This window comes from Schistocerca serialis, chromosome 2 (genome assembly GCF_023864345.2).
Source record: "Schistocerca serialis cubense isolate TAMUIC-IGC-003099 chromosome 2, iqSchSeri2.2, whole genome shotgun sequence".
In the NCBI taxonomy this organism is placed as follows: domain Eukaryota; kingdom Metazoa; phylum Arthropoda; class Insecta; order Orthoptera; family Acrididae; genus Schistocerca; species Schistocerca serialis.
The window spans coordinates 852,273,408-852,292,504 of NC_064639.1; the positions used below are offsets into that span (position 1 = coordinate 852,273,408).

Genomic DNA, 19,097 nt, shown 5'->3' on the forward strand with positions numbered 1-19,097 from the left:
GGCTCTGCATTTTCCGATTGCATAATTTGAGATGCTAAATTAGTACATTGTAGAATCTTTGATTGCAACACTATCTGAAAGATGAACACAAATTTCTCTAATTGGTTTTTCAAAACAACAGTTTGTTCTCATTCTTGCCTTTGTTAATATTAATTCTGACAAAGCTCTAAGTACATTGACATAAGCTTAACGAAGGACTTTAACAAATTGTTATCTTGAAGACCAATGTGTTGGGCAATGCTTTTTAAGATGCAATAAGATACGGCACCAAAATTTCCCATCGTTTAATAGTATGACTAAAGAAAAGACACAACGTTTCTACTGTATCACAAGAGGACGTGACTTACTGAATTCCACATGAATCATCTTAAAGTACTAGATTTCAATTATGCACTGCACAATGCAAGCATTTTGCAGTTTCTCTCCATGGTAACAACTTTCACACCAGAGAGTTTTGTGAATGGAGACTGGTTACTATATAGCAACTCGCGTTCGAAGGTTTGGCTATCATACAATACTTCACACCATTGGACACACTTCAGTTCCTGAACTGACGTCCAAATTGACCTGAACTTAGCAATGTTTATATAAACGGGGCAAGCCCAATATCAAATGGTGAATATGAGGTCATGAAAGACCAACATGATACAAAAAGTCGGAAAATAGTGTCAGGATTAAGGTTCTAGCAATGAAACAATTATTAATGACCAAATTATCCTTGATAATGTTTGCAGATAAATTACTGAGAAGTCAAACACTAGGAAAATTGTCGTCCAAAAATATTTTAGACTAACAAATATATTACCGATACGTAACATAAGCGTACCAGGTAACGCCTCCTTACGTTATTCACTGCGGGTGTCTTTTATTGCAAAGCACGAAATAACGTAAAATTTCCCATTTCTTTTCTTCTACAGAGCCGTATTTTTCACTGTGAAAATGATTATTTATTGAAAAGTGCTTTATCAATTGACATTATTTATGCACAGTGTAGGCATTTTTCGCTTTCAGGTATTTGGCGGCTTTTGTGAAAGAGCGCTTGTAACAAAAAATCCAAGTCCTCGCGGAACTTCTGCAAAGCAAACACCAAAAGAACTATAAAAAGACTGGACTCCGATTCGGAGAGCCGTTCAAATCCTCGTTCGATCATCCAAATTTAAATTAGCCGCAGTTTTCGTTAATGACTTAAGGCAAGTGATTTAACTCGTTCGAATAGAAACGGCCAGTTTCTTTCTATACCTTGTTTCTAATCCGACCTTGTACTTCGTGTCTTAAGGCCCGGTCCACACGCAACGATCTGTCTGCGCAGACATCGGCGCAGATGTCTGTACACGCAAAAGATCGCTGCAAATGTGGTGTGTTCACACGACACAAATCCCAATCTACTACTCGCCCGCCATCTGTCGTTGTAGAAATGAAATATCAGTGGCAAGCGACTACGCTCCCCGTAAACGTCAAAATTTAATTCAGTTATTATGAAATATAGAAATGGAGGAAGTTCTGTTGTGGTCTGTGTTCGCAACTTGTGTTGCAAAAAAGATTCAGGCCAACCGTAGGAAACAGAGAAAGCGGTCAAAATGGTATACACAGTGGCTGCTAAAGCGAAAGCAGTTTTCTTACGTAAATTTACTGCGACATTTGCAGGGCGAACCTAACGACTGGCGAAATTATTTGCGGATGGATGTCGAAACTTATAAGTATCTCTTAAAGCTTGTAACCCCTCATATTATGAGAAAAAATACTTGTATAGAGAAGGGCAATTTCTCCTCATGAACGGCTGGCGGTAACATTAAGATTCCTAGCAACAGGAAGGAGCTACAAGGATTTGGAATTTTCAACTGCAATATCGAAACAAGAGTTGAGTGAAATAATACCCGCAATTTTTCAGTTAGAGCATTATATGCCGCTGTCTTTTTGTCTCAGTCACTATATTCTTTACTTTAATCTTCCACAAACATGGGTGTTTTCTATATATTTCAATGAATTCACGTACAAACTCTCGAGAACACTGACGAGTTATCAGCCATTTTAATGCCCTGTGCGCACAAATACAGACACTAGACTGAGCAAACAGCTGTTTCGCGCCAGATTTGCGGCGATCTCCTGTCCACACACTCCAACTTGTATGCGCAGATGTGGTTTGAACCCACAGATTTGAGAGGTTTCGCTCAAACCTCCAACTCCAACTTCCAGGTTTGCACACACCTCAGGTTGGTGCAAATCTTCTGTCCACACGCAACGATCTGTCTGCGCAGATGTGATGTGCGCAGACATTTGCGCAGACAGATCATTGCGTGTGAACGGGCCTTAAGATTTCATCGTCGACGTGACGGTAAACCCTAAGCTTCCTTCCTTTCTTAACGCTGTATGGGGTAATACCCCGAAAGGCGGGCGAAACATTCTTCACAACTGTATGAAGATTTGTTGTATGGCACACTGTTTAAATGAAGCTACATACAAGCAATACTACGTAATCCAATTTATTTGTTTGTACACAGCATACGGCGCTTAGCTCAGTGGAGCCGAAACGTATGGGACTGAGAGCGCATCGTGTCATACTCGCGCTGGTTTTTAACAACCTTGACTGAAGTGCATCTGCGCTGGGATTCATAGCATATACTCAATAATGACATTATTGAACGAGTTAGTGAGACTGATGGTATTATGGGACTAGGGTTTAAATCAATTAGTGTAAAACATTGAATGTCTCGGAGAACTGAATAATGTTTCTGAGTTTAACGCTTGCTCTAAAGTTTATTTTATACTTTTCTCCTCTTGTGTACATACCAACAGGCGTACTGATTGCACCACTCTTAGGTTATGTGTTAAATTAGTGAATTCCTCTGTGCAAGAAGTAGTGAAATTGAATTTAATATCTCAAACAAGCGCGGAGATGTTGCGTTTCTAACCCCAACGAAGTCAAATTGGAATGCATGCTTCTTGCTGTTAAGCGTACCAGTAAAGTTCGGTATCGGAAGTAAAACTGTTATCTAATGCCTTAAAAATGAATGAAAGTGATACGATTCTTTGCTTCGTTATTGAAACTTGCCTTATCAGCTGTTACGCGTAAGATGATGCAACTATATGTAAATTCATTGCTAGCACAGACTTGGACGGAATCAACTCTTCGGTCTCAAGACAGTTTGGAAGTTTTTCATCCGGTTTTGGCGAAGTGACTGGTTGTATTGCAAGGTACACAGTTACTAATTTTTGTTTCCGTTTCACGCAAGAAATGCAATGATACTGCAATGCACCTCATAAAACTTACGTATGTTGCAATGCTGCGTAGTCTCTAGAAATCGGGTTGAGGAGACTACTGATCAGAGTTCAGAACTGTGATGAAATTCTTCTCAATACTGTAATTACGCTTTGTGACAAGGCATGCCTAAACCATTCTTTTATATTAACACCAGGTTTGAATTGTACTGAATTTGCTGACTGTGATTGCATACCGCATTTATTTCTGAGTAAATAACTATTATTTTTGCGAAACTAAATTTGTGCGTTGAGAAGTTAGTCGCCCATTCAAAGAAAAGGAAATTACCATAAAGCTTGTAATTTGTGATTTTACTCAGCCGTTTTCAAAGTTGTTCTGTTGCCGCTATTTTTCTGTTGTTGTGCTTTATTGCACAGGTCAAAGTAAGGAAAATGAAAGTGCAATACTACTAACGGACATGTAGGGCCAATATTGCAGCAGATGGAGCCCATACCATTTAAATCTGATTGTTATTCGAGAAAATACAAACTTACCATGTGATATTGATTCTTGGAAGAATCTAGCCTCTAGAATTTAGTGATGACAGACCCCCTACTGTCACAACACAGTTTAGTATGATAAGTGTTACTGTAAATGACAAGATCCAGTTCTCAAAAAGGAAAGAAAATGAACCAATAATTTACAGATAAATACTACAGGAAAGGCTTAAATTCTGTAAATCAGATATATTGGCAGTGGTAATTTATATAACAGAAGTTACATTTCTTACTAAGTGTATCATCAGATCTTCCAAGGATTATCCTACATAATGTTCCCCATCTTAAAAGAGATGAATATTAGCATTAATACATATTGCTGATTATAAAATTTATTGATTGTTGGATGTACATGATCTCTTCCAAGTAGTGTGTGTGGTCTGCAGGCATTTCTAACTGCAAATTGCATTGTCATAAGATGTTATTTCCATAAGTTGCATGTAGCTGCCTCTTCATCATAACTTATGTAAACAATAATTTTCATATTCATATTTAGTAACATAGCAATTAAACTACAAAAGAAACTCCAAAAATATGCAATTCAATGACACAGAACTTACTAACATGCACATCACTGCTGCTACCTACAACTGAGGTGAAAATCAGTGGGATCATATATAACTGTGAGAGTAAAATGTTCCTGATTTACATGATATTTTTATGTGCCTGCTGAAAAATAGCAGTAGTAGTGTCAAATCACTCCGTGCAGATATAACAAATGAGTCCTTCACGTCTGTCTGCTTCTGCAAATACCTAACACATGGGATAACTGTTATTATCTGTAATAAGACCATTTAACAAAACATGCTTATTATTTACTCAGACCCGCATTAGAACCCCTGGATAATGGGGAACTTGAAACACATGTTCCCGGGGCCAAACTGAAACATTTGATAAAATATGTATTATAATCCTCTCAGTTGCAAATAGTCACACTTGATACCTAATTTGGATTGCACGTTACGATTATTTTCAGATATAAAATAAAATATTAATAAACAACTATTTCAGCATACAAAACAGATAGAAAATATTTAAAATTATTATTTTTTAATTGTATCTGAATAACCAGATAATGTAGATTGACAGTATTTAAAATTCCTAAAACTGGACATGATTAATCATGAGTTGTGAAAAGTCAAAAATCTTTAAAACCACAGTCAGAGCTGTAAAATAAAGGTAACAGCACAACACACTTGTGTTAATATTTCATGGCATCATGGACAATGCATCTGAGCACTATATATATATATATATATATATATATATATATATATATATATATATATATATATATATATATATATATATATATATAGGTCATACCAATTGTTTAGTTTCAATTACATGATCTCCAAATGCTGTCTTACTATTTGGTACTGCAGTGTGTTCTTTAATTGGGTCTCAAAAGTTCTACCAGTCTGAGCTATTTAACATTTATGACAGTCGTTACATATTAATGTTATACACACCCAAAAAAGTTAAATTTACAATGTGATGTATTTGTATGAATCATTTCTTAGTTTTAAATTAATCATCTAGACAGTTCTTCCATGCATTTTAATACCACACAATATCAGTACATTACCACTTCCTCTCAGAACTCCCTCCCTCCCTTAACCATCATTTATGACATATGGTTCTGTTTGAAGCATAGTGGGCTTAGTAAAATGCTAGATACTGTGGATGTTACCACAGTAGTATTGTACTCTAACCTTTGTCCTACAGCTCTCACTACATTATTTTTAAAGTATTTTGACTTTTCACAACTCATGATTAATGCCTTTCAATTATAAGAATTTTAATTTGTAAATATTTAAGTTACCGTTATCTGGTTATTCAGGTACAATTTTTTAAAAATAATAAATTTTAAATATTTTTAATATGTGTTACATAGTAAAATATTTTTTTATCAATATTTTATTTTACATCTGAAGATGGTCATTATATGTTATCGAAAATAGTTATCAAGTATGACCTTTTTCAACAGACAAGGAACCCCTTGAGTTTAGTGTTGCAATTTCAACCTATAGTAAGGCTCATTTGAAACTGTTGTGTTAGCATTTGTGACGGAAAAAAATATTAGATGCTAATGACTCACCATGCGCATCAGGAGGGTGACAGAAATTGAGTGTCCAGAGGTGCAGAGATCAACCCTGTATGGGATGTATTACACTTCACGAAATGGAGACTGTTAACATTCATGAAAATTGGTGTGCCACAGGGATTACAAAGGTTTGCACCACCAGTTTCAGCATGTTGAAGGGAAGCTCCTTGGGAGTTACAGTTTTTGCAGGATGTTCAGCTAGGTATCCACACTTAAAGAATGCATATAGAATCATAGTGGTGTAACAGGATGATGAAAAATGGTGGAATGTGATTGCATGCAACCAAATGCAAAACTATCTGTTGTGAAAATGGCTATCCTTTAAGGCATAGTTGCAAATAGTGTATAGGCCTAATATGTTTTATACACACAGGAAAAACAATCTTGCAGAGGCTGACTTTATCCAGTGGTTCCAGGTAGTATGAGTTGTAATGCCACACACTTTTCAGGAGGCATATTTTGCTCTAAGGGAGTATGATTTTTATATGTAGGCTAGGAATCGAGCAAAAGCAAGTTATTTGGACCAGCTATTAGCCGAAAACAGTGATTATACCATAATTGTAGTTCTCTTACATCCATTTTCTCACTATTGCTTGCTGCAACACAAATATTTCCTACTGCCTTTGCAAGGACACACACATAAGAAGGAATTGGAGGGGGCAGAGCACCTCCAACTTCTCACAGCAAAGTAAATAATTTTCCATACAATTTACCGTCCAGATTAATAGTCAGCTTAATTGTATTCAAGTGCATTAAGGAAGAGATGTTAGTTGATATTGATACAGCTCTCTTGGTACCTCTAATTTGCAGGGATCCTTTCATATGCTTTTCCTCTTCAAATCACGGTAGGTTGAAGTTGAAAATGAATCCCTTATTGAACAAGGAGATTAGTTTGTTTATCTCATCTACAAATTTTTCGACCAATTCCACACATTCCTGTGCATTGTCAGGTTGACACTTCGTTTGAAATTTTGTTATCTTATGTCTTCCACTTTTGTAGCACAGTGTGAAGTTATGCAGCCACCCACTGCTTACTTTGAAATCATTGTAATCTATGCCACAAGCAGTTTGATGAGCATAACATAATAGATCACTATCATGCACATCTTGTAAATTGTACTGAGAATCCTTGGAATGCTCAAACACCAGTTTTTGTAACAAGTGCACCTTCCTTATGCACTACATAGTCATATTGCTGTGGAGTTATTTGAAATTTGTTCATAATTTATTTTATTTATTTATTTATTTATTTATTTTTTTTTTTTTGCTATACTGTGGATGATCTTCCATGTGTGTAATTATGTTTAGTATCTACACCTTGGACACTTATTGTCCTGTACTATGCTTCAGTGGAGACAGGATTTGTGGCTTTCTGTCTGACAAGGATGATGGACAACATGGGTCAACACCAGTTTCAGCATCACGTCCACTTGTTAGGCACATATTGTCATCATTGTACTCCGTATGTACATTGTGCACACGGTTGAGCCTATGTGACACCACACATACCACTGACTCATCTTGCAGAAACATTAATATTTCACCTGCCACTTCTTTCTCACTTTGCAAAATTCCTTGTGTTCCTTTCTGATGAAATGTCAACTTCGGCCACTGTTGTTGATATAATACAATGTTTGCTTCATTTATCGTTGCCGTTTTTCTGCTTTGTTTGAACACCACTAGCACTATAGCACTGTTGAGAAAAACTTGTTGACTAATCAGATCAACTACACTCTGTAGCGTCATGTTGTGCTCACCATTGTATACATCCAGTCCTGCTTTTTTTGTTGCCATTAACAGCCAATATTGTGGTTACATGGTAGACAATATGTGGAACATCAGATGCCGTGAACATCAGTGGCCTTTTGCAACCTTGCATTTGAGCAAATATAAGTTTGTGCAATCAAGTTATAGTACATAGGTATGTATATTAAAGAAATATATTATGTACTTCAATTGGCGAGTCTTGTCTGTCACATTAGAGGTTAAAAAGCAATTCCATGTTTTTTAATAGTTACAGTGGAATGATATCAGGTCATGTTTGTTCCTGTTGTTATGCTTCAGTATATGTCTACTGCTGGTATTTAAAATAGTTCTCCCTTGTGTGCATTACTGACTGCAAGTTATGTAACAATGCTGGAATCATAATATTTGTTTTCTGAAGCTAGAGCTACAGTGAACTGTGGTTGCTATGCTGCATATTACCCCCACTGCCTTCTTTTGAAATTTACGTACATTCTATATCTACGTGATTACTCAGCAATTCACAATCAAGTGTCTGGCAGAAAGTTTAGTGAACCACCTTCAAGCTGTTTCTCTACCATTTTGCTCTCAAACAGCATGCAGGAAAAATGAGCATGTAAATCTTTAGTTGCAAGCTCTGATTTCTCTTATTTTATTGTAATGATCATTATGCCCTATGTAGGTGAGCACTGACAGAATATTTTTACAAACCGAGGAGAATGTTGGTGATTGAAATTTCACAAGAAGATCCTGCCGCTATAAAAAAGTCTTTATTTTAGTTATTGCCACCACATTTTCCGTATCATGCCCATAGCACTCTCTTTACCCTATTTTGTGATAATACGCAACAAGCTGCCCGTCTTTGAAATTTTTTGATGTGCTCTGTCACACCCATGTGATGCAGATCCCACACTACGCAGCAATACTGCAGTAGAGGGTGGACAAGCATGGTGTAAGCAATCTTGTTAGTAGACCTGTTGCACTCCCTAAGTGTTCTGCCAATAAATCACAGTCTTTGTTTTACTTGCCCCACAACATTATGGGTGTTATTGTTCCAATTTAAGTTGATTCGTGATTGTAATCTAAGTATTTAGTTAAGTTCAAGCCTCTAGATTTGTGTGACTTGTCATGTAACCAAACGTTGTGTGGCTTTTGCTTAGTACTCATGTGGATGACTTCACACTTTTCATTATTTAGAGTCAATTTTGACTTATCACATCATACATATATCTTGTTTAAATCATTTTGCAATTGGTTTAGCTCCTCTGGTGACTTTACAAGACAGTAAATGACAGCATCATCAGCAAACAGTCTAAGAGGGCTGCTCAGATTGTCGCCTATGTTGTTTCATCTACATCCATACTCAGCAAGCCACCTGACGGTGTGTGGCGGAGAGTACTTTGAGTACCTCTATTGGTTCTCCCTTCTATTCCAATCTCGTATTGTTTGTGGATAGAAAGGTTGTCAGTATGCCTCTGTGTGGGCTCTAATCTCTCTGATTTTATCCTCATGGTCTCTTCGTGAGATATACATAGGAGGGAGCAATATACTGCTTGACTCCTCAGTGAAGGTATGTTCTCGAAACTTCAACAAAAGCCCGTACTGAGCTACTGAGCGTCTCTCTTGCAGAGTCTTACACTGGAGTTTATCTATCATCTCCATAATGCTTTCACGATTACTAAATGATCCTGTGACAAAGCGCGCTGCTCTCCGTTGGATCTTCTCTATCTTCCCTATCTGGTATGGATCCCACACCAGTGAGCAGTATTCAAGCAGTGGGCGAACAAGTGTACTATAACCTACTTACTTTGTTTTCGGATTGCATTTCCAATGAATCTCAGTCTGGCATCTGCTTTACCGACGATTAATTTTATATGGTCATTCCCTTTTAAATCACTCCTAATGCCTACTCTCAGATAATTTGTGGAATTAACTGCTTCCAGTTACTGACCTGCTGTATTGTAGCTAAATGATAATGGATCTTTCTTTCTGTGTATTTGCAGCACATTGCACTTGTCTACATTGAGATTCAATTGCCATTCCCTGCACCATGCGTCAATTCGTTGCAGATCCTCCTGCATTTCAGTACAATTTTCCATTGTTACAACCTCTCAATATACTACAGCATCATCCACAAAAAGCCTCAGTGCATTTCTGACATTATCCACAAGGTCATTTATATCTATTGTGAATAGCAACAGTCCTACGACACTCCCCTGCGGCACACCTGAAATCTCTCTTACTTTGGAAGACTTCTCTCCATTGAGAATGACATGCTGCGTTCTGTTATGTAGGAACTCTTCAATCCAATCACACAATTGGTCTGATAGTCCATATGCTCTTACTTTGTTCATTAAATGACTGTGGGGAACTGTATCAAACGCCTTGCGGAAGTCACTTGTTTATGTAGAGTAGGAACAGCAAAGGGTCTATAACACTGCCTTGGGTAATGCCACATGTTACTTCTGTTTTTTTACTCGATGACTTTCCATCTATTACTACGAACTATGACACTTTTGACTGGGTGGATCCAGTCAAACAACAGAGGCGATACTCTATAAGCACACAATTTGATTACAAGTTGCTTGTGAGTAACAGTGTACAAAAGCCTTCTGGAAATCTAAAAATATGGAATTAATCTGACATCTCATGTTTATAGCACTCGTTACTTTGTGAGAATAAAGGGCTAGTTGTGTTTCATAAGGAGGATATTTTCTGAATCTGTGCTCGCTATTTGTCAATAAATAATTTATTTGAGAGAATTCATAATGTTCAAACACAGTATATGTTCCAAAAATGTACTGCAAATCAACGTTAGTGATATGGGGCTGTAGTTCAGTGGATTACTCCTGTTTCATTTCTTGGGTATTACTGACTTGTGCAACTTCCCAGTCTTTAGGTACAGACCTTTTGAGAATCGAACTATTTTATATGATTGCTAAGTATGCAGCTATTGTATCAGCATACTCTGAAAGGAACCTGACTGGTACACCATCTGAACCAGAGGCTTTGCCTTTATTAAATGATTTAAGCTGCTTTGCTACACTAAGGATATCTGCTTCTAAGTTACTCATGTTGACAGTTGTTCTACATTCAAATTCTGGAATATTTACTTCATCTCCTTTGGAAAAGGAGTTTTGGAAAACAGTGTTTAGTAACTCTGCTCTAGTGGCCCTATCGTCAGTGACATCACCATTGTTATCATGCGGTGAAGGTATTGATTGCTTCTTGCTGCTGTTGTATTTTACATATGACCAGAATATCTTTGGGTTTTCTGCCAAATTTCGAGACAGAGCTTTGTTATGAAAACTGTTTAAAGCATCTTGCATTGAAATTATCTAAATTTTGAACTTCTCTAAAACTTCACCAATCTTGGGGATTTTATGTTCTTTTAAATTTGGCATGCTTTTTATATTGTATCTGCAACAGTGTTCTGACACTTTTTGTGTAGCATGGGGGCTCAATACCATCACTTAATAATTTATTTGGTATATATCTCTCAGTTGGCGTTGATACTATTTCTGTGAATTCAAACCACATCTGGTCTACATATTCATAGTCAGATCTGAAGAAGTCAAGACAGTTTCTTAGAAAGGTGTCAAGCAAATTTTTATCTGCTTTATTTAAATAGATGTACTTCACATTTATTTTTGGTGGATTTGGACGTTACGGTATCTGAGTCGGGGGACACTAAAAGGAACCAACTATTAATTTATTCCAATTGTCAAGTATAACCTCTACCCACACTCACAGGAACTATCTACAGCAATTTCACTACAGGGTAAACAATTTCTGATAGCAATAAACACTCTACCACCAACTGTGCTCAATCTGTCTTATCTGAACAAGATTACGGACTTGGTAAAAAATCCTACTGGACTTATTTCTGGCCCTAGCCATGATATATGACTGTGTGTTATGGCATAATAGACAACTCTCAGCACTGGAGTAACAACTCAAACATGTAATTTTCTTAGGGCAAATATACCTTCACTAATTTCACATATCACTTTTTCTATGTGATTGTCCCAAGGTAGTTTGGAATAGCTTGTTATCCCAAGGAAATGAACTGCACTTAATTCTTGCTCCAGTTGTGTGTTATGATTCCTGGTAATAAGTAGATCCTCTGCAACATCAGATATAAAGTCAGTTTCCTGTCTGCATCATTTACTCTTTATTGACTTGTTCATTCATTCATTCATAGACAGTGTAGCTATTTACAAAAAGAAAAACAAAGGGCATATATTCAAATGTTTTCCTACAGTAATATAAGGTGGAGGTATTCACAGAAAAGGCAAGTGGGTATGTTCCACGTAGAAAGATGGACAAGGAGAGGCAACAGATACAGAGAGGAACAGAACACGAAAATTAATCAGTATTATAAATTAATGACATTCAGGATGAAGATAAAGTAACTGATACAGGTATGGTGTGATTAGATGAAAGACTCACGATTGTATTGTATTGTATATTTATTGGTACAGCTTTAGCACATAGTACAGATTATAAAGTGCTGTTGGACAGGGGGAATAAGGAACATTAGTGGAAGAAGAGTAAGTAATGAAAATTTAAAACATTTCTCTTTTATATATGAAGAATAAAAGTGCATTAGAAAGCTAAATCAGAACTATTTAATTATAAAAAACAGGACAAGGTAAGAGAAATACAGTTTACTGTCATCCAAAACTGTAACTGTTCTCAAATAAGTAGTTACACTGTGACATTATACACAACAGACCTTGAATCTGTTAAAATGTTTATTCACAAAGGTTGGAATATGTTGAATTATTGTCTTAACATGACATCATAACAAAGTTACTAACACACTCAAAAACAGCTTACATTCACCCATGAAAAATTGATGTAACATTCTCACAATGTTCTGTGTAATGATTATAACTTTCCTTCTAGCCAAAGTTCCCTCACCTGTGATGGAAGTCTTGAGCACAATTTCCTGCCACTCCTGTAACTATCCTACAAAGAGCAAGAGATATTCTGATAGGAGAATAAGTGACAGTAACGTTCATGCATCTGTAAAATCTGTTAAATGCTGAACAATAATTACTTTAGAGAATCTTTTTGCAGTGGAACACTTTGAAATGACGTATTTCATTTTTATCAAATGTATGGTGGATTAGGTGAAACAATAATTTGAATAGGCAGATTATCAAATAATTTCCACTTTCACCAAGATCTGAGTAGACTATCATACTGTCTATTTAGAATGTTTTTGCTTGTTTCAGATTTGATAGAGTACCAGTGTTTAAAAGCAAGCACTTCCCATTAAATTTATATACCATGTTCGTATAATCTTAAATATGACCATGATGATTTTACAGTACTGTACAGTGACTTGTTAAACACAAGGTGGTTTGACTATTTCTTTTTCCATAGTTGACTTAAGGGCTCTTCCTGAGGATGAATTTACCATTTTCTATGCAGAGATCTGCATATTATTACAAGTAATAGAGCTAATGGACCTTGAGGCTAGAGCATTGCTGCGAGTGTAGAGCAAGCTGGCTTTGCCAACAGATTGATGTCATCTGCTGTCGACAGGATTGGTGACAAGCGTGTCATTGCTTCTCTGTTGTCCATTACCTCAGACTGCTGTGGACATGAAACCATTATTGCTGGCATACAGGAAAAATGCAAATTTTTCAGGCACGTCCCCAACGTATCATTACACCTAAAATACATTCCATGGTGCTTAAGGTACACGTTTTGTTAATTATGTTCCAGGACTGCCAGTACCTCAAAATTAAGCATAAAATTAAGTTACAAAATTGCCATCATATTAATTTTCAATCTACATCCCCTTTTTGCCATACACACTTTGCATTGATCATACAGGCCCTGAAATACATAGGTAAAAGCTTTAATCAGAATACTGTTCCAAATTTCTGTCTTGTTCTACTGATTTGATTCAACATCCTCAGACACACAAGAATACCAGTGTAGCTGGAAAACAAGGAAATAGAATAAACATTCACAATCACAAGTCTCTTGTACTTCAAATAGAGTGTTGCAAACTGCTACAGAAATATCGTTACTGCATAGCTAGGTTCAAAAGGTTTGTAGGTAGTCAAACATTTAGTAGACATTTGTGCTTGTCGTTAGAGGAAACACATTTTAAATTTCCTGATGCTTTTCTGCTAATGGGATATAGTATCCACATAAAGTAAAGCCTACCGGTAAGTGGGGTGAGAATTTTAAGGATTAGTAGAAGCCACATACGAGTACTCGCCTCTTCTTATGAACACCAGACTACAACCAATTGCTATTACAATTATGTACACTGTAGAGTTATTCCTGCGTCTGCCACTGTCATCATGAACCTATTTACCAAGAGACTCTCACTAACCTTATCACAAAATTCACAAGCTCATTCTTGCCCTGTATCTGTCCTTGTACTCTACAGCCCTTGTACACACTACTCAGGTTGAAGGGACAATGACCTACAATCCAGTTACCAGTTTCCAAACTGGATATACCTACCAGACAGAGCGGTATCCAAGAGAATGCTCTCTAGATGTGTGCTCAACAATGCAAAATGGTGACTTTACAGACATGGCTATGTCTAAATGTGGAGGCAGAGTCTAGAACTGGATGGACCACATTAGTAAAAGTGATCCACCATGATGCAGATACATCCTTGTCAAAGTTTCAGATTAGCTACAAAAACTGTCTGTTGTTTGGAATGACGAATGCCTGTGTAACCAGAGACAGACATGCAGCTCTGCAGAGGTCTAAGTGCAGGTCATGTGATTGGAACCTCACAGTCTTTCAGGTGACAGTTTGTGAACTCCATCAGCCATTCCACTGACCAACTCATGAATTAGAAGCAATAAGCAGAATTTCAGGAAGAGGCAGAAGATGTCCCATGTTAATACTGTAGTGAAGAATGGGGTCTCCTGATCAGCAAGAATGGTATTGCACTGAACATGGCAGAGAATTTAATTCAAATCACCAGTGCTGGCAACCAAGATACAGCTTTTTGTCACTGCTGTGTGCTTGCTGCGAGGGGCAGTTGGGACATCAGTTCCACCAGTGTTGAAGTGAATAATTGTCCATTCTGTATGTGGGAGCTGGACTCAACATTACCTGTAACCTGTTACCCAGCACTGGGTTACAACAAAATCCGTTGTGGTATATTGCAGCATCTCTTCATCAAACTTTCTTACTTAATGTGGGCAACTGGTCAGTTTCCAGACTCATGAAAGGAAGATATTTTAATTCCCCTTCCTTACGCCAGGTGGATGTGCCCAAGTACTATTTCAGTGTCGCTGTCACTAACAGCATGGGGAAACACCTTGAAGCGTATAGTGAACTGCTACCTTGCCTGGATCTTAGAATCTAGGGAGCTGTATGAGTTCAGGTGGTATCACCCCATCTACTTCAAAATACATACTCTGCAAGTCCCCATATGTTGCATGGGAGAGGGTTCTATGTACCACTACTAATCATTTCCTTTCCTGTTCCACTTGCAAAATGAGGAGAGTGAGTGAGGTACCTGGGCCTCACTTTTGATCAGAAGCTTACATCACTATCACATCTGAAGATTTGAGAGTGTGATTCTTCAAAGCCATACATAATTTAAAATGAATTGCAGTTTAAGTTTGGGCAGCAAACTGAGCCTGTTTGCTCCAGTTTTGTAGAGCTTTTTTGTGGACTTGGTGTGCTGTAGATACATGGTGTACAGTTGTGCTTGACCATCTTACCTTAAGATAATGGATACAATGCACCATGAGAGAATTAGTCTCATTTCCAGCCTATGAACTGAGGGTGGTGAGTCATCACTTCATGTCAGACAGCAGCTACTTGTGGTGTGACAAGTATACAAAATAGGTTTCACATTCCAGGTACCTTGTGATGACGTGACAAGTATACAAAATACTTTCCGCAACCCGGGTACCTGAATATTCGTGTAGCTACTTTAGAATAATATGAGCATCAAGGCCATTTGGGATCTTTGCAAAGAGCCTTATTTTAGAAATTTGTGGTGGTGAATATTAAAATTTTATGCCAAAGATGAAGTAGATTACAATTTAGCCCAGAATTCTTTTAAATTGAATCAATTTTCGAAAAGAAAATACTTCACTTTATAGATATTTGCTTGATAATATTTTAAATGAGCACCAAAATTTTGAGAATCTTTATATAGACAGGTCAATACAGAGAGAACCACTTGGCTTCTCAATAGTTACAGTAATTATACTTCATCATGTCTTCGGGGTCTGCCTGTTAGCTGTTGGCAAGGGGCACGCACAGAGGAAGAAGGGGGGCCATTGGTGGCAGCTGCCCCACGTGAGAATTTTCATTGACAAATATGAAAAACAAGTTGTAACTACAGGGTTGGGATTTTTATGAGCAAAAATACATTGAAAATTACCACTAAAATGGTTTAAAAATATTGATAAAATGACAAAAATTAATGATGTAAAATGTACATATAAATAAATAGTCCCTTCTGCAGGGAATGAGCGTAGGGGGGGGGGGGGGGCGGAGCAGATGTAAGAATCCAGCACTGCTGCTCATGGCAAGGTCCTAGTGGAGGTAGTTTGTCGTTACCTTCCTCTGACATGTTATGAAGTGTTAAGTGTGTTCTGTGTCGTGTGGATCGCTGTGGTGAGTGCTTGTGTAGTGTAGTGTTGTGTTTGTGTTGCTATGAATGAAGGGAAGGAAGACCGTGAAATCCAGTGCTGTTATATAGCCTACCTCTCGACAAGCACTGAGTTTAATGTTCCCATCTGCAAGATGGATCGCCATCAACAGTCTCACTTGCCCTCATTCCATGAGACACAGTGGAGAGGTTTGGCATTTAATCCAGGGCATTGGTGCAAAGACTAGTGATGAAAAGCTTTTTTGTTACCCCCTCTCCTCTCCTCTCCTCTCCTTGCCGGCCAGATACTAAACGACAATTTCATCCACCACCAGGATTCGAACCAGCTCACCTCCAAGGTGAACTTCACTGCACAGGCATGCATTAGTGACTTCATCTGTGGAGGCTGCTATAAAACATTTATAAAGTGAGATATAAAATGAACTAGAGTAATGAAAAACTTTATAGGAGATTGGAACTAAAATAATAAAAAGAGTAATTAGTGTAAAGTGACTAAGTTGTTCCTTAAGAAATCACAATCTTTGAAGATGTACAAATTCCTATGTAAACATCCCATGGACAATTCCCATGTATGACTGTAATTAGAAAACATTTCTACATTTGCTGTAACAAAGGAAGCATTGACACACAAATACTGATATTTCGCAAATGGGTGTATTACATTTGGTACAATAATGATACAGATTACCAATCTTTTTGCTTTAATAGCCATAGCTGGTACAAGTTAACAACAGTGACACAACAATATCAGTATGTGGATGAACATTCAGTTTATTTTCCACATTTAAAAAGACATTCTTCAGCAATATTATTACATTTCTCCTAGAGGCTTGGGCATTGCTTATTGTTGCCAACATTAAAAGAATGATTTATTGTGTCATTAAATGGTTGTTAAACACAATTGTATAAGAAATGAAGTAAAATTCTATGTTATGCATTATCATATAAGTTGTGCGTGAACATGGACTCAAGTGGAAAGTATGGGAATGTTAAAATATATTTTGCTATAATTGTACTGTAAGCTGCAATAGGACATATTATGGGGACTCTTACCAGTATATGAAGTATTTCGTAGCACACCTTTACACATTATATGATACACATTTCACAATGTAGCAAATGTTAGAATCCAACTTTTGATGCTCTGTATTGCATCAAGTGGCATTGTAGAAAAGATATGTAAAATGTAACACACTCATTTAGTCAACAACAGCTCATTTAAGTACAATTAAGAAGAATCTTTAATTAGTGGAAAAGTATCTTATTGTATCCATAAATTTTACAAAATTTACCGAAAAATTAATTATTTCATTTGTGTAACTATCAGATACTTATCACATAGAAATGTTAGTGGTAAGATCAGTTCAGTCATTAAATGGGAAATTAAGAGTCATAGTTCGATTATTTCATAAAATATGAAAATTATTGTTTTGGGTAGGTTTCTGGCTAACTGGTGCACTGAAAGTTATGTTCACTCTCAAGAGATTGTTAATATAAAAACTCAAATCAGATTCATTGTGACTAATTCTGCAATTATGAGTTCAAGAACTTTCTGTCATAAACAAACTATTGTTTCGATCATTTGGTCGAAACAAGATTAATGTGTAAAATTTGAACCTAAACATTTACTGCCACATTATGTAAAGTACTCCAAAATATGTTATCATCAAAATTCCTGTTGTATCAAGTGTTATTAGTCACATTTGTCAAGCACAATTTTGATCCTAAATTTGAAAAACGGTTTTAGAAATCACATTTGTTGTAATCAGTCATTTATTACCTTCAAAATTATAGCTGTAATTTCTTATCAAACAACTGCTTTTAATTGTAATTCTTTACTAATTAATGACTTTATTAAACAATACTTTCAAAGAACTAATAATTTTAAGAAACTATGTAAGTAGTGAGCCTAAGGGCTTAGGATTAGAAGAGGCAGCAGAGTGGCAGTAATTTGAAGGTAGTTTGAATACATGAACTGTAAAGTCAGTTTCTTCAAGATGTGCATTGTAAGAATGTTCTGGAACAATAGAAACATTAACACAAAATCCAAACTGTGTGTTGGTGTAAATTATGTAATATCATCGACTTTTCACATTGTCTCTTGGGATTTCTGCATTGAAGCTATTAACATTGAATTGGTGGAGAAAAGTTGTCGAAACTACCAAGATAAGTACCCATTCCAAGCATTTCATTGAACTTAACACAGACTCATAATCTATGAGTATGTTAATCATACATTTTTAGCCCGAACCTGGTAAAGAGGCTGTCAGAAGGCTCATTTATTTTTATTGGCCATATATTAAAAGTACACTGGAGAAACTAATAGGAGTGTAGGAGCTTGCCAGATGTCTCCTGCTACCTGAGTGTAAGATAGTTGAGTGGAGGTGTGGCGGTGGAATTCTGTGGAGCACAGGGACACTATTGAGACATCATTCAATTAACAGTCATTTATTTCCAAGAGATTTTCAATCACTATGTCTTCTTCCCAGTGTGGCCTGGCAGGGCCATGCTGAGCCCACGTTTCGATGAGTTTCAGGGTAATATGTCAGCGCCGGTGAGGAATCTGCTGACGCAGTCCCATGGCATTGTCTGAGGTCACTGCTGCGGCCCTATTGTAGGAGGTATGCTGGCTGGCACATCACTGCCGCCTGGCGTGGCTGTTGGTGTGTGGCTAAACTTCAGCACTCTCGTTGGGTGAAGCTGCACTCAGGCTCAGCACCAGAAAGCTGCATGGCCCTGCTGTTGGTTGCTGAGATGACATGCATGTGTTAGACCCAGCTGCAACATGAAGGTCTCAGCTTATAGCCTGTAATGCAGTGCTTGTACTACCAGGTGTGGCAGTGGAGGTGTCTGCTCACAAGTTGAACATCTGAT

General features: G+C 37.2%; 1 long non-coding RNA gene across 5 annotated transcripts in view; it reads left to right on the plus strand.

Annotated features, from left to right (window-relative positions):
- Positions 1–2,267: 2,267 nt before the first annotated feature.
- LOC126458144 (uncharacterized) overlaps positions 2,268–19,097 on the plus strand; it is a 113,642-nt gene continuing 96,812 nt past the window's right edge. Inside the window, exons 1-2 of one of the 5 annotated variants that reach the window (XR_007585581.1) lie at positions 2,397–2,411; positions 2,499–2,659. This is a non-coding gene — a long non-coding RNA (uncharacterized LOC126458144). Of the gene's footprint in view, positions 2,333–2,396; positions 2,412–2,498; positions 2,660–2,988; positions 3,193–3,335; positions 3,359–19,097 lie in introns of those variants that run through there. The other 4 variants (XR_007585582.1, XR_007585580.1, XR_007585579.1 and 1 more) reach the window with 4 other exon arrangements.